This window comes from Euprymna scolopes, chromosome 21 (assembly GCF_053919585.1).
Source record: "Euprymna scolopes isolate OS-2025 chromosome 21, ASM5391958v1, whole genome shotgun sequence".
Taxonomy (NCBI): domain Eukaryota; kingdom Metazoa; phylum Mollusca; class Cephalopoda; order Sepiida; family Sepiolidae; genus Euprymna; species Euprymna scolopes.
In genome coordinates, this window is record NC_136502.1 from 94,984,470 (window position 1) to 95,008,074 (window position 23,605).

The following is a 23,605-nucleotide window of genomic DNA, read 5'->3' on the forward strand; positions in this document are numbered from 1 at the left end:
TCAGATACTTTCTTACCAAAAGGCGGCACCACGGAAAAGTTACCAACCTATGTGAAATTTCCATCCACCCCTAAGTGAAAGTGGTGTTTTGAAACGGGCTGGATTCGAACTTGCGATACGCAGTTCGTTAGTCTGTGTCGATAACCACCTAACCACCGCCAAACACATCTATCTTAAGTAGTAGTAGTAGTAGTAGTAGTAGTAGTAGTAGTAGTAGACAGGGAGACAGCGTGGAACATTTTGGAAGAAAATATGTGTTCACAGTGTTGTGGATGTCTTAAAGAGCCTTCCAACAATTAAGAGTCTGAACGCGACACGCGGGCCCTCCCCCCCCTCTCTCTCTCTCTCTCTCTCTCTCTCTCTCTCTCTCTCTCTCTCTCTCTCCAGATACAAGAGCATCTCCCAATAAGATGAAGATATCCTATTGTTGCCAATGCGTTAGTCATATACGCCTTTGATGTTTCGGCGGTAATAATTCAAATCTGAGCAGGTGTCTTGCTTATTCACAGTCTATTATATACATTACGTGCGGGTGATGAGTACAAATCTACAGGCGCGTATTCGCGTCCGCGCGTGTGAAACATTCGTGTAGGCCATTCAAGATAATGTCTTGTCACATGTACGTTTCACTTTGGATCTGAAAGTAGATTAGGCAAGACTCCCAATCCCTGCTAGAGCAACCAGTTGTGAAGACGGAAACAAAAAGAAAAGACGGAACCTTTTTTAGCTGATCTTGTATTGCTTCAAGATTTTGTTCTAGGATTTCTCCTTGTCTCACGACTTAAGCTAACGATGGACGCCACTCCGGTTTCATTATAGAAAACCTTTATTACGCAGACATTCTTGCAGGGTTAGCCATTGTATCTTGAACCGTTAATGCGTAACCATATGTGAAATGTCTGTGTATACACGTGTGTCTTCCTGGGTGTGGCGCGTGGGACTGACATGTGAAAGGTTTGGAATATGTGTGAGGACCAGTGATGCTGGTTTTTGTTTGTTTGTTTGTTTGTTTGTTTGTTTGTTTGTTTGTTTGTTTTCTTTAATTCTAAGAATCAATTTTTTTTTTATATCACATCTGCTTTTAACCTTAATCTTATTCTTAAAGAGTAAAATTTTAATGAGTAAAATATTCAAACTCATTCAATATCCCATTCTCGTCATGGCCATGATCGTGAGAAAATCATTTGTTTCTCTCTGGATTGAAGGTCGGGGGACAAAACAGATAGTACACTTTGATCTGATCCTGAAGACCAAACAGGTTTTCTTCCGTACTTGATTCGCTTGTTTGACAGTATATCAACTCTTTGTTTATACCGAAAACAAGCACATCGATCTCTAAGTGGGAGTGGGACTTGTGGGAAATAGAAATAGAGTTAGAGTTAGGATTTTGATGCAGAAACAAAATAGCTATTATTCATGTTAGCCTATCACTGGAACAGTCGCTATTTAGCATATCATGTTTGTTTGTTTTTTAATACCGAAATGATTACACTAGATTTAACAAGATTCGAACCGTTGTGCCATGTAACTTCTCTTTTAAATCACTTAACACTAACATACATTTCTTTTAGAATTTTACACATTTAAAGAAGATTAGTGTTATATCGATACGTTATATGAATTACGTGAGGCTATTTCATACGGTGACTAATAACTATACTAACTAAACACCAGTACACCTCTAATTAATAACTATACTTACCAAAAAAACGTCGAAGTATAGGCTACCATAAACAATTTGGCTAAATGGAGGATGGGCCCCCCCCTCTCTCTCTCTCTCTCTCTCTCTCTCTCTCTCTCTCTCTCACTCTCTCTCTCTCTCTCTCACTCTCTCTCTCTCTCTCTCTCTCTCTACCTCCTTAACACCATTTCAAGCGTTACCATTTAATACTAAAATAAACAAACGGAAACAATATGCTACTAACTGGATAAATGTGAGTGCACTTTGCATACTTACTAATAAGATACCCCAAAACGATTAACTAAAATAATCTATGGAATGTTGATATACAACTATAAGAAGTAATATTATCATAAAGCAGCGTTATAAAAAAGAACCAAACACATAATTGAGTTCAAGCGATAACTAAGTATTTTAACTAGATGGTTTATGTGAACGGGATGTTCTACTAATATAGGTGCATCTATATTATTATGTATCTGTTGGCATGTATATGTTCAGGAAAATGTATCTCTATAACGAAGCATATTAACTTATAAAATATATTATATATCTTGGTATTGATGAAGGGATAAAAAACTCAAATGAAAGAATGACAACCATTGAAATTAAGTTTATATATAGATATAAAAGCTTATGCCTGTGTAATTACTTCGGACACGTTAAAGTGAAAAATGTAACTCCCATGATACCACCATTATTTAAATTATATAAATACGCCTGTATGTATGTTTACAGGTTGTTAATTTGATCATGTAGATGTATATTATTTTGAAATAAATAAACAAATAAATAAATAAAAACGAGAAATAAAATGAATGAATGAATGAATAAATAAATAGACATGATCAGTAAAATAGGAGTATAAAGAATGCGCCGCGGCGAAAGAAAGACCAGACAAAAAGTCTGAAATAGGGAAACAGCACTGTTGAGAGTATAATATTACTTCAGATCGAAGCAAGCACTTAGACCAAAAAATAAGCGTCTGGTTAAAATACAACCGAAACCTCCCCGCTGTGGCAGCTTGACCAAACAGGATCGTATTTCCCTTCTCTTTCCCCTCTCCCACACTCTATTGCCTTTCTTTACCACACATCCCTCCAAACCTTGACTATCCGCATCCACAAAATATACACCTCCCGTTTCTTTCAGAGTGTAAATCAAACCCAGATACATTTTTTATATACAGAATGAATGAACCTTGATTTTCGTTTCAATATCGTTTCTTTCCTCTATCTGATGAGGTTGGTCTCTCTGAATTGAGATTCCACTGAAACATGTATGCACATATGTAACCAATAATATTTGTATAATAAACAAACTATATATATTATATATATATATATATATATATATATATATATATATATATATATATATATATATATATATATATACTAGCAAAAGTACCCGTCGTTGACTGGGTTCAAAAACAGCCTACAGAAAATGGACTCTGATTTATGAAAGTATGATAGGTTATGAAAAGGAAGGGTTGTAAAGAGATAACTTTGAATTTGGGAGTATCAAAACCAAAGCAAAATATGATGAAAGTAAAAATAAAATAGATAAACCCCATAATTTATTATACCATACCTGTTCACACTGAAACACTTATCACAATATTCTGTGGATCTATATTAAAAAACCTTGTTAAACTTTGTGACATATTTCCATTCTATGGAGGTCAGGCGCGAACGAACACCCCATAATTTTATTGTACCATATTTCTTCAAACTGAAACATAATTATCAAAGTATACTTACGCAGATAGATATGAAAAGTCTTTATTAAAGTTTGTGCCTATTTCCATTCTATGGAGGCCAGGCGCGAACGCAAACCGCACAATTTTATTATACCATCCCTATTTAAGTTAAAACATACCTATCAAAGTATTATTATGTACATCTATATCAAAAACACTTGTAAACCTTTTTTTTTTTTAATTTTTTAATTCTTTATTTCGATACTTTGTGGACCAGGCGCGTACGCAGACCCCACAATTTTAATGATTCATCATTATGCCAAATCCAACATACCCATTCCTATGTCTCGATACATATTCTATCATTATATGTAATCAGTTTTCTATAATACTCAACCATATAGGAGCCTATTCGTGACCAGACACACACACAGACATTCAGCTTTATATTATAGATATAGTCTTTCAGAAAATTGTTGTGGCACTTGTGCACTACTGTAAGGGAACTACTTTTTTTTTGTTTTCAATTTGGCGATTTCGAAAGTTCACAGCAGGAGGTTGAGAGTTTTTCTTACACATTTATTGAAGTAAAATAAATGTAAGAAATTTATAGTTACACAAAATAGGGAGTTTTTTTAAACATAAAATAGATTTTTAAATTTTTTCAAAATTCTGACATTTTCGTAATTGATAAAATATAAATAATCATTACATTTTATTATTTATAATGCATAAATGAAAGTTGGCAAAATATATGAATTTTAGCATTTATAAATATTTATATGTATTATTGAAATGCATGTGAATTTTGAGTAAACTATTTTTTTTCAGAATTTTCAATTTTCTTAACAAAGTCAAAACTTTGTTGTTTGTGATGAATGAATAAAAGTTGTCTGCCCCTGCTGTGCACTCTCGAAATCTCCAAACTGAAAACAAAAAAAAATGGTTCCTTCGCAATAGTGCACCATTGCACAAGTGCAAAAGTTTTTTTCAAAAGACACTAAATAAAAAATAGAGAAAAGATATAATCATATACTTTCTGTATTAATTTTTAATACACACCACGCACACCCATATATACATGCATGTATTAATACTTATTTATACAGATATGTACAAGTTTTGCTACATTGGAACGACAACCTGTCGATCTGTAGTCTGTCTTTTCATTCAGGTGTTCATATTGAAAAATATATCAACAATTAAATGAAAAGACATATTTTTCGCCTGGAGATATCTTAGTGGATATTCTTTATATATATATATTAGTGATGAGACGATTCCAATATTTTCCCCGATTCCGATACAATTACCACTTCCAGTACAATTACCGATTCCGATTCTTTATAAATATCTAATTATTTGACTATAAGATAGTTATTTCCTTTGATTTTCGTAAAAAAAACATCGTTAAATATGCAGAAATTTTCTATACGTCAAAATACACTTGTGGGGGATGATCTATCGATTTTAGCTTTACTTAAAAATCAATCAATATTTATTATTTCATCATTATTACCAGCAATGGAAGATTTTGGTTTAAACAAAATCAAATAAAAAAAAAAGACAATTAAAAGAATCGTTTTGGCATCAGAAAATAGGCATCAATTTTTCCGATTCTGATACCGATTCCAAATCTTCCGATTCCCGATTCCGATTAATCGTCCCAACACTAATGTGTGTGTGTGTGTGTGTGTGTGTGTGTGTGTGTGTGTGTGTGTGTGTGTGTGTGTGTGTGTTTCACTTCGCTAAAACCTTTAGAATTTCTGGGAGTGTGTATGTATATGTTAGAGAGAGACATGGGGTGGAGGATGCAGGGAAAGAGCGGGGGCGTGGGGCGTAGTTGGTCGTCTACCTATTATTACCCAAGTGAGCGAACAGCTTGGTCCGTGCGCGTTCTGTAGTGTTATCGTAAAGAAATTTGTGTGTACTTGCGTGGGGGGTCGAGGTCGGATCTGGGCTGACTTGTGGGCTTGGGATGGGGTGGAAAGGTGCAGGCGGAATGAAAAAAAAAGAAAAAGTTCCACTCCCTATTTTTTTATTTATTGTTGTTTTATTTATTTATTTTTTTTATATTATATATATAAATTGTATACATACATATCTTGTATGTGACTAGCGAATACCTAGACGCTAGCAGGGACAGTCGACGTTGCTTAAAAAATACTTCATATTGACTTTCATTACAATTCTAACCTGATATGTAAAGTAAAGTCCGGATTTTCACCTATTCCATTGATCGGAATAGTTTTTATTATTATTATTATTATTATTATTATTATTATTATTATTATTATTATTTATATTCACACCAAACATGGCACATTGCAACTGAAACTAAAGGGGCTACTTGTGAATTAGAGACCATACCTATAGAGGCACTTTAAGTAGGGAGTTGAGCAGCGAATTTTTAAATGTTAATTACAGTCAAAGAAAAAGAGGGAATTTTAAAGTCTAGAAGAACCTATCAGAGTAGAAGTCTTTTCGTCATTCGAGGATCTCTACACTGAATGAGGGATTTCTAATAAAAAAAATAGATAAACAAGCTGATTCGCCAGACTTATATGTTAAATCCGTTTTCTTTTTAAGAACATTTTTAGTTTCAATCGATTTCATCGATTTTACTATTTAATCCCGATGCATATTTTATTTTTTTATACGTAATGAATTGAGAAAGTTGGGGAAGTATTTACCCTCACAGGCACATCTACATACGATCGGAGGAAAAAAAACTTTAAACAAAAATTAAACATATTTCCTTATACAAAGTTCCATTGACTCTTAGTACATTAACCGCTGACATACATTCAATAAGAAAATCAATAAATGTGATTTATGCGTTTAACAATGTCAAGATTTTGTACTTGCTATCGTGGATCAATAGGCTGGTTTGTTGCTGTTAAAAACTGAAGTTACCAGTTCGAATCTCGCCAGATACATTTTTTTTTCACTCATACTATGTTACCAAATGAACTTAGACATTTTCAAATTATATTACTAAGAAGACTGCTTGATTTTAGTCATCCCACCCCCAAAAAGAAATATGTAATTCATGGTAAAATAGGATTCTGGATGACGCCGAATAGCCCTGGGAATTAATAATAAATTTACTGAACAGGACAATTCTGCAGGTGTTTGATAAAGTTCTACATATATATTGAAATTTTGGGAATAATTTCCAATTGATAGCCAATATTTTTGGTTCAAATTTCATGAAAATCAGAAATATTTGAATTTGTGATGCATGGATGTTAGAATTTTGGATATAAATGTCGCCCTAGAGTGTCTTTGAAAATACCCAAAGAAATTGAAACGTAGGGAATATATCTCAATTATTAAATGGAGTTTCTCTATTGTTCAATATTTTAATTTTCAAATGGAGTTGAACCGTTTATGCACCGTAACGTATTTGGAGAATGTTTCTTAATTGTGCTCTAATACCTATATATATATATATATATATATATATATATATATATATATATATATATATATATATATATATATATATATATATATATATCGCTAGATTCAGCCACTCTGATGAGTCGTAGACGACGAAACACGTGTCAGTAGATAATTATATTTTTAAAAACAATACATATGCCTCTCCCCATTAAGGTAAAAATTCACTTTCGTATAAATAATTGAATTCATTCAAAAAGTATCGCTAAAAAAAAAACAAATAAATAACAAACACACACACACACACACACACACACACACACACACACATATATATATATATATATATATATATATATATATATATATATATATATATATATATATATATATATATATATGCAGATATATTCTCAAATGTAAAAACACACTTTTGCGGGGGAGTAATCTCCAGAGTTTAGCGTTACTGGTAATTCAAAATTAATAAATGTTTAATATTTCATTATTACTATCGGCAGCGGAAGATTTTATTTTAAACAAAATTAAATAAAAAATAGATAATTAAAGGAATCGTTTTTGGCATCGGAAAATATGCACAATATTTTCCGATTCCAATACCGGTTTCGATACCGCAAAAAGTTCCGATTTTTCCGATTCCTGCTTCTGATTCCGATCAATCGTCCCAATACTAATATATATATATATATATATATATATATATATATATATATATATATATATATATATATATATATACGCACGCATGAGATCTGTCCATCAATTTCGATGAATACTACGAAACATCACTGATGATGCTATGACTTGCGCGTGAAATTTTTGTGAAAAGAGTAGCGCAATCTCCAACCTCACCCCTTCTGAGTCGGCACCGTTAAATACCTATGTCAAGTAGAAATTTCAGGGCGACTAGGAACAATGCCGAGATACGCGAGAACACATACAGCGCCTGCTATTCCCCAATGGTCACCTATCTAGTACTGGCCAGGCTCATTGTGACTTAACTTATATATATATATATATATATATATATATATATATATATATATATATATATATATATATATATATATATTAATTAGAATAGCAAAATTTTAAAATGATGAGAAAGGAATAAACCATAATCGGATTTTATAAAATAAATAAGTTGATTAAAAAAAAATCACGAAATGTAATAAATCCCGAAGCGCTTTTCGTCAGACAGACTTTTCAAGGATATATGTCTGAAAGAAAGAACAGAAAATTTGTTTTTGTTTTGTTTCTTATTATATATGTTTCGTGATTATATAGTTTCGTAGTTAAATTTTGAATTCTGAAAAACAACATATAGAGACATATATTCGATTTAAGAATTTATTGTTTGACAAAAGAAATATATAGAAGGGGTTATATTAATTTCCTTAATCCATGGATTTTCAACAATGGCTCATATCATCAGAGGAAATGAAATGTAGTTAGCAAAATGTTCAGCTGCGAATGGACGCTATTTTGCTTTTCAGATGGAGAAAATTATACGAAAAGAGAAGTTGATACAACCTGGGTAGTCCATTATCGGAAGGAGTCCAATGTCGTTCGTGGTCATAAATTCAGGTGGGCAGAATATAGGCCCATTCTAATATATATATATATATATATATATATATATATATATATATATATATATATATATAGTTAAGTAATATATATATATATATATATATATATAGTTAAGTAATATATATAAATATGTGTGTGTGTGTGTGTGTGTGTGTGTGTGTGTGTGTGTGTGTGTGTGTGTGTGTGTGTGTGTGTGTGTGTGTGTGTGTGTGTGTTTCGCTATCTCCGGTGAAATCAGATTGCACACTGACATGAGCATTCTCATGATAGTTTTCTAAGCCTTACTACTTCCGTATGACGAATTGGAAATAGTCGTTTTGTTTGTGACACCATAACTAAATTATATTTCAAGACTAACGGGCATTTTCTATTTGTGTTATAGGTTTTTATCTGTTTTCCTCTCCTAGATCTATTGTCTTTATGACGGTTGGGGAGCTTCATCTATCCCCTCTACAGTAGCCCTCAGAAATATCAGAGGGAGGCTAGCAGGTGCTACACCTTGCCCAAGAGTGACCTGGAACTGTGCAAGGCAGTGGGTTCAGCTCCCTGGACTATCATATACGCAAGCATACCTAAATACATGCAGCACCTAGTATTCCTAAATGGTCGCCCATCTGGTATAAGCCAGATTCAGCGTCGCTTAATTTCGGTTATCTGACGAAAACCGATGTGTGTGATTATGTCGAATATAAGCTTTAAAATTTTACCAACAGCCATAAAGAGGTGGTTGTCAGCTGTCGCCTGAGCCGTTCTCTTTTGGGTGAGTTTTTAGATGTTGGATTCCTTTACTACACACAAGCGAACATTAAAAATGACCTTGTGTCATATCTTGCCCTTGTGAGGGTGGGGTGGAGGGAGTCAGGTGGGGACCTTTTTATTGTCACCGGTCTTTCTTCACGCCGGAGTCTAAAAGTTGAAGTAAACTTATTGGCGCGCATTTGTAGCTGTTAGTCATTTTTTATAGCCTTGAAAAGAGTCTCGTGCATGAAAAAGAAGAGGGCGAACGAGAGGGGCGGAAAGTGCGTTAGGGAATAGGGGAGGGTGTGGGTAGTCGTGTGGAGTCGGGGTTTGGGTAGAGTCGATGTAAAAAGCCGCCTTTAAAGAGGCTTGCAAGTACGGGGTTAGACCCGGTTGCTGGCAGAGACTTGCAGTACCACTAGCGCCTCAGTTTTCTCAATCCTTTTTGACAAAGCCTGCATTCGGTGCAAGGCCACTGCGATGGTCTCGCGTAGAAATAGAAGGTGGAGTGAGTAAGTGTGTGTGTGTGTGTGAGAGAGAGAGAGAGAGAGAGAGGGAGGGAGTGAGAGAGAGAGAGGAAGGAAAGTGGGGAAGAGGTGCTAAGCAACGGCCTTAGAGATGTGCTCGGTGCTCGATGTTTAGCGGCAGGCTCTGAAAAGAAGAAAACAGAAAGAATTTTTTTTTTAAATCCGTCCGTCCTCACATTCCCACGAGAGGCTATGTTTGTCAGTCGCTTCGACAGAAATTTCCATCGCATAACTGAACGTATCTTATTATCAGATGCGTCGAACTTTCTCTCTAAGAGGTGATGTCCGTCAGACCATCATGCTTAATTTAAAACTAGTAGTAGTTGTTGTTGTTGTTGTTGTTGTTGTGGTGGTGGTGGTGGTGGTCTTAACACCAATGATGTATGTATGTATGTATTTTCAACAGTTTTCACAAGAGCTGTCAATGTTTTGAGATTGCTTAAGTCTATGCAGTGACGGTGTTTTTTTTTCCTCTTCTTAAAGGGTCTAATAGTGTTTCACTATTATGGAGATGTTCTACTGTATGTATTTGTTCCAACGCGTTTACAATATTGATGATGATGATGATGATGATGATGATGATGATGATGATGATGATGATGATGATGATGATTAAGAATGATGACGACGATGATAATGATGAAGAGTGGTGATGATGAAGGATGATGATAAAGAATGATAATGACGACTCTGATGCTGATGATGAAACGTGATGATGATGACGATGATGATGATGATGATGTAGATGATGAACTAAGAATTTCCATAAAAATCATTATCAGTGCCTGTTCATTGGCAATAACAGGTAATGTTCCCTGGAATCCAAGTAGCAACAAGTCTCGCTCGATTCGTAACACTCTCCACCACTTACGACATTTATTGCAAATCACCTCGTGTTATCACAACAGCTGTTTATCATTGATATGTTTCGCTCGTAACAGTCATCGGTCTTCTCTCGTGTTTGAGCTTCAATAAGCTCCTCTAAAGTTATATCACTCCTTGCACTCTTCCAGTGAACGTCTGCTTGACTCTCTCCCTCTCTCTCTCTCTCTCTCTCTCTCTCTCTCTCTCTCTCTCTCTCTCTCTCTCTTTCCATCTTCCTTGACCATTCACAATTATTTTGTATAGTATCCTCTAAATTGTTGCAATTTTTATGGGGGGAGAGGGGGGTAAATTTCTTGCAGTTTTAGTTCCCCCCTTGAGTTCATATGGTGGTGTTCTTTTTGTAACAGAGCGCGGACGTGTACGAAGTGACGGTACGGAAAGGAAGAAGGAAAAAAGAAAATCATGGACCCTTGATGTTAGAGAAGGCCAGAAAAAGACGTGTTACACACATGGCCTGAGAGCGACAGGAAAAGATGTGTCATAAACATGGCCGGACAAAGACAGTACCACATGTTCAACACGACAGAGTCTTGTTAAGCACATTGCGGTACGAGAAGACTTTTGAACAAGAGACAAAGCGTTATTCTGGAAGTACCTGTAAATAAATGTCTGCTTCAAATGGAAAAAAAGTATTTTGAATTCTTTTCTTGTCTTTGTTTCTTTGCGACTGTCTGCATACAATGTGTGGGTCCCGAATGTTGGCATGTAACGACTACGTTACATTTTTATGTTTTCTATGCTTTATTTCTATTGTAATTTCGATGTGACTGGTTAGTGCATGCAGTTTGTGCGTATTGGTTATCACAGTCGAGGACTTTCTGTAAGATTGCAACTGTTGTTAACATTTCCATCCGTTGTATAGTTTCAGTCTTCCCTTTGATTCCAATTTCTCCTAGTCTTTTAACCAATTTTTTTTAGACTATTCCTATTGCTCTGTAATTATTAGCATCATACTGGCTGTTTTCATGTTCCATATCATCTTTCAATTCTCTGTCAAGTTCCGTGTATTAAGTTTGCTCTTTTGTCTCCTTAATCTTCACTCTTTTAACTGCTGCGACTGCAAAATCTATGGTCTAGCAAAGTTTTTTTTGTGTTTTTTTTTTCTCCTTCTTGTTGACTATTATCATACCCGATCTCATCGTTTAAATGAGTTATCTGTTTGTACCAGTTTTATGTCTGTAGAATTTGTCTGCTTTTTATGAACTGTAGAATTTGTCTGCATGTTCAAAATGCAATCGTTTGCATAATTCCCAGTGAACTGCTCTCCCCCATCATTATTTACTCAGTACAGGTTTCCACACGTATTATCTTTTTCTTATTGCTTAGTTATAGTATAACCATTGATGCTCCATGAGGTCTGACTGACAGCAATATATATATATCATTACCAGGGCGAGGACAGCAGCATATTCTTTTCATTGTTTTGACTCTCGAGTGTGTATCCGTTGATATCTTATATGCTTTTATATAGAGTGACGTGGTTCTCGATTGATTAACTGTGTCTAAATGTATCGGATATATACTCGAGAGTCAAAACAAAAGAATATGCTGTCGTCATGGCCCTAATCATTACATAAAATCTCTTTTCGGCATAATATATATATATATATATATATATATATATATATATATATATATATATATATATACATACATATATATATATATAAGTGTGTGTGTGAGGACAATTCTCAATCTATATACTCAACGAATTTAGTATTTAATATATAGGGTATTCAGACATGTGGAAAAATTTTTAATCAGTTTTCACTCGGAAAAAAGTGGTACTAAGGGGTAAAAATTGAAAAATTGGTACATGAGGGGGGGGTCATCGGATTTTTATCTGTTTGTTAACTGTTTTATGCACAAATCGTCCACATGACAGCTTCCTTATGTTAAGAATAAGCACGTTTGAAAACACTTACTAAAGATCGAGGCAAGCTGACCTAATGGTTATCGTACTTGACTCATTGTCTTTAGGTTTTCACTTTGATCTCAGATCGAGTATTTTTTTTTTTTTACTTACAAGAAGAGTATAGTTTAGAAAAAGCATAATACTCGCATGGACATGTCTCAGTTTCTGCATGAATTAAAATATAATATTTATGCATATTTTACAACCGGGCAACGCCAAGTGGTCTGCTAGTAATGCTTTATTCCTCCAATATCAAGCATAATTTTATCATAGAACATCTTCATGACATAATTTTCTTTTTTAATATACTTGAATAAGTATATGTATATATTTATAAGATACTTGAATAATATAAATATATATATATATATGCATATATATATATATATATATATATATATATATATATATATATTGTGTACAGAAAGTTGTTAGTTGAGACAGATCATTGGTACCGTCGGTTTCAAGCCTGATAATAAGGCCCGTTTAAGGTATATAAGATAGACGAATGTTGGCTGAATGGAGCTTGATAAGGATACCTTAAACGGGCCTTATTATCGGGCTTGAAACCGACGGTACCAATGATCTGTCTCAACTAACAACTTTCTGTACACAAAATATAAATACGCTCTTAAAATTTGGATTTTCCTTTTAATTGAGCACTCTGCTGGAATATTTTTTCCAAAATAAACTAATCATATATATATATATATATATATATATATATATATATTAGCAAGGAAACACAATGTTGCCTGGAATTGAAGTTAATTATTATGACTCAATTGTACTCTAAACAGAAACATTCATTTCGAATGCGTCCCTATCATATAAAAGAACCTACTGTTGATTTTAATGTTTAAAATAAAAAAGTCAAGTATCATGGTTCAGTAGTTTAAGAATTTTATCGGGTAAATATTTTCACACAGACATATATATATATATATATATATATATATATATATATATATATATATATATATATATATATATATATATATATATAGAATGAAAATTACAATTGAATTTACCAAAATGATCCAAGATGGTAAAATTAAAGTAAATTATAAATATTAAAGAATTAATATTTATAAAATTATCTCAGCCAGATATAAAAGCTCGATAAAACCAAATAGGAAATAGAGCTTATAATATGGGCAAACAGTTAATAAAATATGTTAAAAAACACTTTGAAATGAGTTAAAAACATATTTAATTTGAAAAGGAAACACTAGATAAATTGAGATATATATATATATATATATATATATATATATATATATATATATATATATATATATAAATATATATATATATCCCTTTTTTCTATATATGAGAACAAAGAATTAATAAAACATGTTAAAACACTTTATTTAAGAGTTAAAAACGCATTTATTTTTCAAAAATGAGACACAAATTAAATGTATTGTCCTTAATCCGCGGAGTTTCGAAAGAAATACTTTCCTTTTCATATGAGAGTAGGAATTAGCAAAATGCGGAATCGGATTTTGCTTGCAAAGTATTTAATAGAACTGCAAATGAGCCATAGAACTTACTTAGTAAAAGTTAAGAAAATAGTGAGGCAGGGGGACTGGGGAAAAAAAGAAAAATGATTTCACGTGAATGGATGGTCGAATGAAGAGTAGAAGATCCAATCAAAAAAAGTTGGTATTTATTCAATTTACGTAAACAAAATTACCATGAGTCGCTACAATAAATCTACTGTTTCAATATGAAAAGACATCTATAGCTTTAAAGGACTAGCCTCAAGCAAAACCAGATGTTTATTGTCGCCTGACGGTGTCTTTTCAAACTGAAACAGTAGGTTTATTGTGGCAACTTATGGTAATTTTGTTTACCTAAATAAAGCAAAACAATATCCTGCTCTTTTTTATTGAGCACTAAAATTCAATGGCTTTTACATTTGCATATTTTTAACCCGAATATAATGTAACATTTTCACAAAATCAAGACAATAAAAAATAAAAAATTATACCATCCTATTGTGTATTTTCATGTTCGTTACAATTGTTTTGTGACTATTCGGACTATTTCAAACATTATATCATTCAAAAATATTCCAAAATAGTCACTCTTCAGACGATGAAATGCACTATTTATACATGTATGAACATTCTTCTAGTCTCTATTTAAGAGAACAAGCAGTTGGATCTACCACCACCCAACTCTTCTATGATTTTTGTATAATTATTTTCTGTTAGTCATGGAATTTATAAATTGCTCCATTTTCGTATTTCTACTTTTTAAATTATATTTCAATCAATAACCTATATTAATATTAAATTAAACCTCAGTGTGTTTTTTTATGTAAGTAATTAATTTTCTTCTTCAAATTATTTATTTAATTGTTTTATTTCCTAAATACTAAAGTACACCCTCAACTTCTACTTTTTATTTATATATCTCAACTATATCCTCTTCAATCTACGATAGTTTTGTATCAGTTTTGTTTACATCTATGATCTCATAATTAGCTTTGCGTAATATTTTATTTCTTAAGAGGAATTGTAATTAAAAGGAATTGTAATTAAAAGGAATGTAATTAAAAGGTTGATTTGAAAATTTATTAATTAAAATTTAATCTTCATCCTATACTTATTATGTTATAAATTTAAATTCATCTTTTTAATTTTTATCCATATATGATTATTTTATTTTAATTTCTGTTATTTTTCTCTTCAATAACATCAATATTTTGACTTTAGTGTTTATTAATCACTCTTGTTTAATAATAATATATATATAAAGGATGCAACAGAGGTAAAGTGTTCTTGCTTGTTTTCTTTTCCTCATAAAGGAAATTTTTCTTTTCCTTAATGTTTCATTGTTAAAGTGTTTTTTATTTAATAAGTCTGAAGAAAGGCTGTTCGTGTGAAAATTTTCAAACGACATATTGGTTGAATTTGTCGAAATGGTCTTGAAACAATTGTAACTAACAATGAAATACACTTTTTTGTTGCTATCAACCCATTTCTTGAAGTCTTGGTTTTTGTTAAAACAATATATGAATGCTCAATTATGAAATATGATAATTTTGTAGCTTACTTTTTAAGTCATCTCTCCTTTTTGGCTTAAATTTATTGGTATATGAACAATTACTGAATTATATTAACCCAGTATAATTCGGAATACTACAAATTTGTTATATATATATATATATATATATATATATATATATATATATATATATATATATATATATATAAGATTGTTGAATTTTTTATTTATTTTTTATTAGCAATTCCGAACTAATTTATTTCTTTTTCGCTCCCTGAGCATTTTATTATAAGAAAGGAGTTATTTGTCCTTTGTTTACATTTTTCTGCCCACATTTTTAGGACGTATTACTTTTTTTAAATTATTTTATTTAAATATCATTTATTAATTAACAATTATTACATGCATCAAAGTAAGTCTGTCATAGATTTACTTTTATGCACGTAATAATTATTAATTAATAATTAATAAATAATATATATACAGGCTGTCCACAAAGTCTGGCTACATTATGTAGCCAGACTTTGTGGAAGCATCCTGTAGATTATGTAGCCAGACTTTGTGGGCACCCTGTATATATATATATATATATATATATATATATATATATATATATATATATATATACACACACACACGTGTGTGTGTGTGTGTGTGTGTGTGTGTGTGTGTATATATGCTACATAATCTAGAGGATGCTTCCACAAAGTCTGGCTACATAATGTAACCAGACTTTGTGGACACCCTGTATATATATATATATCCACATACACTACTGTTTTGTTGTTTCACAGCTCATCAGTGATGCTAGACAAGCAACTACCTCAAGCCAAGATCGAAACCCGCTCGGCCAAACGACAGTTGGAGCTTCTAACCGTTGCGCTATATGGCTTCTGCTATGCAGGCAGTGAATTAACAATGTTTTGACATTGCCCAAAGTACCTAAGCTCAATTTATTTACACAAAGAGCATCGCTTCATACGCTAATAGTAATTAATATATCACTTCCCAAATGCTCAACCTAAGATAGGGAGCATTATAGATATAACTTATTCTCCTTGTGTAACTCCATTTTAAAAGAAATATGAAGTAAAAACAAAATGATAGGCGAAATAGTAAGGACATAAAACACAAGTTGTCACAAATTACGGATAAAATCAAACTAAACCAAATTTAATTAGCCAAAAAAAAAAAAAAAAAAGAGCCAAGTTCAACAAGCCATGTAAATGGACATTTGAACACCATTTATATCCACGTGCAATCTGAATGTTTGTTGAAGGCCGGGTTTCACAAACTTTGGGACGCCATGGGGTCCTTGAGCAGGGAAAAAGTTTTTCATGGAGCATTAACAAGATAATTTCTAAGAAAAATATGAAAAACATTAATTTCACATTTAACTTATACTTGTTCATTAGTTGTTCCTGTTCAGGATTTTACTATATTTTTGTGTTTACAACCATTTTTTGCTTTTGATTAATCAAAAAATTGTTGCATTTTTTTGTTAATTATTCTTTTTATAAACCATCCTGAAACTCTTTACACCTGTAGTTATGTATCATATCTATTTCCAGTAAAAAAAAAGAAAAAAAAAAGATTAATAACTAAATGTCTGCAGCCATTTAATTTTTCCATATAAAGCATTTGGTTCTCTTTAAGAAGGTGCTTCCGCAGCTCTTCATCCTCACTCACAGATCCCCAGGTCTCCGTGGAACCCACTTTGAGAAACCCTGGTCCCAGGCAGTTTTAATGTGGATATTGTAGTAGTTGTTATCACGATCTCCTTGGCAGGTTGTTCCACAAAGAAAAAACACGGTCAGACAACACTGCCGTTCTTCTATTGAGTCAAAAGTTACGGTCATATATCTTTTGCAAATGGAAAACTAATCAAAATGTAGATTTACATTTCTGTTGATGATGTTGCATCCTAGAATCAAGTCTCCTCACATCCTCCACTGCTCATTTATGCCTGTGCATCATGGCACTCAAAGCATCATGGCACTCAAACCTTGCACACGATTCATCTCTTTGCCGGTCCGCGATACAAATGATGACGCATGCACAAGTTCATCAGCTAACAATAGCTACGTAGATTCAGTAGTCAAGCTTCTGCCATCAATAGCTCGCTTCCTACAAAATCGATATTTGATTCCAGTTCATCAACATTTTTTGTGTGGATCATTGTAGCATGTTGTTAATCATCATCATCATCATCATCATCATCATCATCATCATCGGCTTAACGTCCGTTTTACATATTGACATGTGTTAGGCAACTTTAAGAAACTGACTTTCGACTCTATCATATCTCTGGCCTAGTCTTTATTTCTCCCTCTTCCTCTCAAATCCCTTTTTATCATTTTCCCCCCTGGTTTCCTTGATTTTCCACAGTAAACGGAAACTTCCATCTTAACTGTTTTATACCTACTAACCCAATAACTCGTATCTATTCTTGCAATGTGACTATACCATTAAAGTCTCCTGTTCTGCACGCATTTTTCTTTACTCTTCATGATTAATCTTCTTTTTCTGAGGGCATCAGAACCAAACCTGTCTATTCATACTAGTACCTGTTCCACCCTGTATTCCCATTCTAAAAAAAATAATAAAATGTTATTCTTTTTTAGAATTGGAACGCAGGGTGAAACAGGTGCTAGTATGAGTAAACAGTAGTGTTGGGACAATTAACCCGAATCAAAATCGGGAATCGTGAGAATCGGGAAACGTAAAAATACTCTTGTATGGAGGTGATCCATGGATTTTTACTGGAAGTTTAAAAATCAATAAATAATTATTATTTTATTATTATTACCAGCAATGGAAGATTTTGCTTTAAACAAAATCATATAAAAACGACAATTAGAGAATCGTTTTTTTGGCATCAGAAAATAGGCACAAAATTTTCCGATTCCGATACAGATTCCAATACCGATTCTGATACCTGTAAACTTTCCGATTTTTCCAATTCCTGATTCTGGTTCCGATTAATCGTCCCAACACTAACACTACTGTCTACTCATACTAGCACCTGTTTCACTCTGTGTTCCAATTCTAAAAAAGAAAAAAAAATTATTCTATTTCATTTCTTTCAGAAAATACTTTTTCCAGATCGGAATTATTTTCAAATGACCACCATCTAAAAAAAGAAATCGTCCATGCATGATTGGAACAATCAAAAAAAACTTTCACCAAAAGAAAAATAAACCAAATTGTAAAAAGAAATGCCCTACTGGGCAACGCTGGGTAGGGAGAGCTAGTTGATTGTATAATGTACGACTCAGCAAATTTTTTTTTACTTTTTTATTTTTTACTGGCTCGATTCTGTTGTTGGCATTCTTTAGTTCCTTTTAGACTCAGATACTTACAGGAGGAACCATACAAAAGTTGCCACTATCCATGAAGGAAAGTAATGCTATGGTTCCAACAAGGTTCGAACCTTGCATGCCCAGTTTGTCAGTCTATGTTGTTACTTACTCCACCGCCGTAATCTCCACTAAGAGTATACAAATTCCGAGATAATTTTTGATACAGCTAATTATATAGATCAGCTGTCTCAAACGTTTTCGAATTGGGGGAGGGGAGGGGCATATTGTTGACTTTTTAGAGCTATGCAGGCCAAAATAATTTTTTTTTTTTTTTTTAATGACCTGGACGTGTTTTATGCTATTTTGCTTATTAATTTCATTCTTTTAATCGTTTTCTGAACAAAAAGAAAAACCACCACACTATTTTCACACGTTTCTATTTTAAAAAAATTTTTCCTGGTTATTTTTACGTTTACCATAAGAGCTCTGCGGGCCGGATTAAAAATTTGACCGGCCGAATCTGGCCTGTGAGCTGTAGTTTGGAGACCCCTGATCAAGATATAACATATCACACTTAAAACTGAAATAGCATCTTCATTGGTTTGTCACGCTTAAATAGTGTCCTCAAGCATCTTAAATAGTGTTTTCGTTAGTCTATAATTCTATTCTAATTCTATAGGTAGGATAATTATTTATATTCTTAAAAAAAACTTTGAAACATTGCTCTCTGAGAATACTCACACCAAGCTTGAAAAATAATATTCGGCACTTATGTATTACTAGGACGGTATCACGTTTTTTGGTTTTCAGTTGGAACATATGAAGAGTGTATAGCAGGGGCAGATAAATACTATTTCAGGACCGAATCGAAAATTAATGCGTGTTTTTTTTTTATTTTATTTTATTAATACATGATTTTTTTTTTTTAATTTTCTTAATACATGATTTTTTTTTTTTTATTAATGCATGATTTTTTTTTTTTTTTGAGAAAGTTTTTTTAAATAAATATAAGAAACTTCGATGATGCCAGCGTTCAGCCTCGAAAGACAGAGAATACCCCCTGTAGAGGCTGCTGCGCATGTAATTGTGAGGCAAGAGTTGCACAATCCCAAACCACACCTCTCCTGAATCGGCACTGTTTGAGACCAGTGGCAAGAAGTCCAGGATGACTGGAAACAATGCCGAGATAAGCGGAGAGCACATACAGCACCTGGAAGTCCCAAATGGCCACCCATTTAGTTTTGACCAGGTTCAACATTGCTTAACTTCGGTGATCTGATGGGAACCGGTGTGTCAAACGTTATACCATACGTAAATAAGAAACAAAAAATAATTTAAAAAATAGATTTTTTTAAAAACAAAATAGACATTTTTTTATTTTAAAAAAAAAAAAAAAACATGATCGCGTATTATTGAAATGTGTATGAATTTTGAGAAAACTGTTTTTTTTTTGTTTTTTTTTTTATTTTCAAAATTTTAAATTTTCGTAATAAAGTCATAACTTTTTATTTTGTAATCAATCAATGAAAGTTGTTGTCTGTCCCTGCTATGCACTCTCCCCATGTCCCAGCTAAAAACCAAAAATGTTATTCCGTCCTAGTAGTGCACAAGTGCCAAATACTTCAACAATCCCTCAAATCATAGACCTATAGCATTGGTCTGTCACGCTTAAATTTGAAATAGCATTTTCGTTAATCCTGAAACGACATTTTTGTCGTAATTCGCTCAGACTAAATGGCCGTTTCTAATGAATTCAATCGCTGTCCTGCTTCGATAACTTTCATTGTTCCTGGCGTCACTGACACTTGTGTTTGTGCAGTTGGGAATTTCTTGTGGGCAGCGAGGCTGAGGAGCAGGGTGGGCCTGACCTGGCGCTCCTCGCAGCCACTAAAGCAGCCACACCCTAAATCAGTACACCTGTCCTAACTTTCCTGGGGAGAGATCAACACAGTAAGAGTTAGACTGACAAAGAATGGGATGGAGATTTATCTTGAATCAATTATTTTCGAAAAAATGAATTCTAAATATTTTCAAATTTTGAACCCCTCCTTCACACACACACTTTTTTTATATTCTAGAAAGGAAAAAAAAATATGTGACCCGTTGGGTCACCCATTGTATTTGTTTGAATTAGGAAAGTGGGTTTGCAAAGCCAGTTAAATAGAAAGATATAATCCAAAATTAGCCTCCACCTCCTTCCTTCTCTCTCTCTCTCTCTCTCTCTCTCTCTCTCTCTCTCTCTCTCTCTCTTTCTCTTTGACACTTTCCCTTTCCAACTACAGGTTAAATAATATTACTGTCTCGTATTATTTGGATTCTTCGAACTACTGTTCTCATCTTGAGTGTTATTTGAACAATGTTTCAGTCGATGAAATTTTCGAACTTCTTCAGGTGTATTTTGTCGAACTTGGGAATCTCTATTGAACTCTGTACAAAATTTGCAACAGAACCCTTTATTTAATCCATGGAGGTAGTATATTCTCGTTCCGTCAGCTATGACCTAGTAGAAATCCTAAATCATTCGCATTTGATTTCTAAATGTTGCTCGCGCTAAGGATTGAACCTTCAACCCCCGCCCCCCCCCCCAAAAAAAGTGTAACTTACAACTCAATTTTAATTGCGAAGACCCACGGCGTAGTGGATAAAGTACTTGTAAAAATCGACCGAAACGTTAGGCGAATAGATGAGAACAGTTGTACAAATAATTCAAATAATACGAATTATGAATACTCATCTAAAAAAATATTATTAAATACTATTATTGCCTGTGGTGATATTTCCTTTTGTTTATGATAGACAATGTTAATCGTTTTATTCATTTCTTTTTTTATTACCTTCGACTATTAATGAACAAGAGATACATGCGACTGGGGACTGCTTGTGAATTTCATACTCCCATGGAACTTTCTCCTTCGGAGGAAGCCGGTTAAACCCAAATAGGGTTAGTACCGTTTCACACAAACAGAGATAGAGATAGGAAGAGTGAGAGGTGAAGGTGGTAGATACCGTATAGGATAAAAGTGGGGTGGGGGGCGTGGTCAAACAACATAGAATGAGAGAGGCTGAGAGTGATAGACAGTAAGAGATGAATAACTTTATCAGATAGTTGAAAAGTTCGATTAATAAGAACAATTAAAATAGAAGTTTTTTTTTGTTTTGTTTTTGTTTTTTTGTTTTTTGTTTTTTTGTTTTGTTTTTTGTTTTTGTTTTTGTTCTTATGCAGAATAAAGACCAGGCTATCGTCGGGATTTTCTGGGCAGTTTACGTAAAACGCTGAAAGGTATTGAAATGCTAAGCCAATGACATCGCAGTACCCAACGTGATTAAAGAAAACATTCATTTGCAATCTCATTGGTTTATTATTTCTTTTATTCGCCATGAGTCTTTGCAAGTAAAATTCAATTGAAAGGTACACTCTTTAGGCGTTTGAAGCGTCAATCCTTAGTGGGGCAATTTATCTGGATTTGGAGAAAAAAAAAAAAAAAAAAAAAAAAAAACATATTTGTTTGTTATCAGTTGTTTGTTATTCAAAAATAAATTATTATTCATGAAACGTACCCTGCAATGGATGTTTGTTTTTTTTTTTAATTTTGATTTTCTTAAAATTTCATAGAAATCGTCGAGTAATTATTCATTTTCTTCGACAAAAAAAAAAAAAATGAATATTGTTTTCATTTTTATAAATTTTTCATTAGATTACCTTCGTATAAATAGAAATATATTGTCCATTGAAAAATTTGGCCAGAGTTTGCGCCTATCCCCCTCCCCCACAAAAAAATCACAAATCTTTTATTCGGCACCTTCCAGCGTTTTACGTAAACTAGCTGGAAAATTCTGACACTAGCACGATTCTTATTTTGCATATGTACGATTTGTGTTGTTTTTTTGTTTTGTTTTTTTTTCGTTTTGTTTTTTTATTGGGTGGGGTTTGCTTTGTTTTTGTTTTTTTTATAAACATAACTAACGAATTTTATAACATGTACTTTGTATGAGTAAAATTCATAGAAATAAAAGCTTTAGTGAAAAACAAACATCGATTTACTCATCTTCTATTAAATGAAACTCAAACGTATGTGTGTGTGTTTGTATGTCAGCTAAAAAATTTTGTCATCCGAATCGTACAGGCACGGACGCAGTATCGTTAGAAAGAGCGATCTCTTGGACAAAATATATCGAAAAGTTGGAAACAAATCATCAATTATTTTATGTAAAAATGTTTTGTTTGAAGGTTGGGTCATATATAAACCTTGCTTTCGACACAGTTTGCAAACCGTGCATGCGCGAATCGTCGTTAAATCCTTCCGTCTTAAAAAGCTAAATTTATGACGTTATAAAATCTGTGTCCTGGGCCCATCAATAATGCGTTCACTTACTAACATAAGTTATGTGAGTCCGCGCCCAGCATGCGTCAATTAAAAAAAAAAATTTTTGGCTTACAAAATTTTGCTTTTAGTTTCACATTTGGCTGATGCCACCCAAGCCCCGTTTTTTTTTGTTTTTTGTTTTTGTTTTTTTTTATAACCGGGCAACACTCTCCCCCCGCCTCCGTTCCTGTCACATTTGTTTTACGACCAGGCAACCCCCCTCCCTCTCCGCTAGTATATTATATTGTCGTCTGCATCATACAGGAACGAACATGGCATTATTAGAAAAAGCGATCTTTCAGACACATAATATCGAAAAATTGAAAAATTTGTCAAGTATATCGTGTAGAAATGTTTTGTTTAAAGGAGCTCAGATAAAAACCTTGCTTTCAACGTAGTTTGCAAACCACGTATATGAGAACCGTCCTTGCGTTCTTTCGTTTTAAATAGATAAAAT

The 23,605-nt window shown here is 33.1% G+C and overlaps 1 protein-coding gene across 2 annotated transcripts in view; it reads left to right on the forward strand.

Annotated features, from left to right (window-relative positions):
• The window catches only part of LOC145242599 (uncharacterized), a 78,949-nt gene that overhangs the window by 20,930 nt on the left and 34,414 nt on the right, over positions 1-23,605 (forward strand). The window contains exon 2 of one of the 2 annotated variants that reach the window (XR_013862773.1): positions 10,897-11,178. The exons of the other annotated variant lie outside the window; for it this stretch is intronic. The gene's annotated coding sequence lies outside the window, so the exon portion shown is untranslated. Of the gene's footprint in view, positions 1-10,896; positions 11,179-23,605 lie in introns of those variants that run through there. 2 annotated transcript variants of the gene reach the window in all.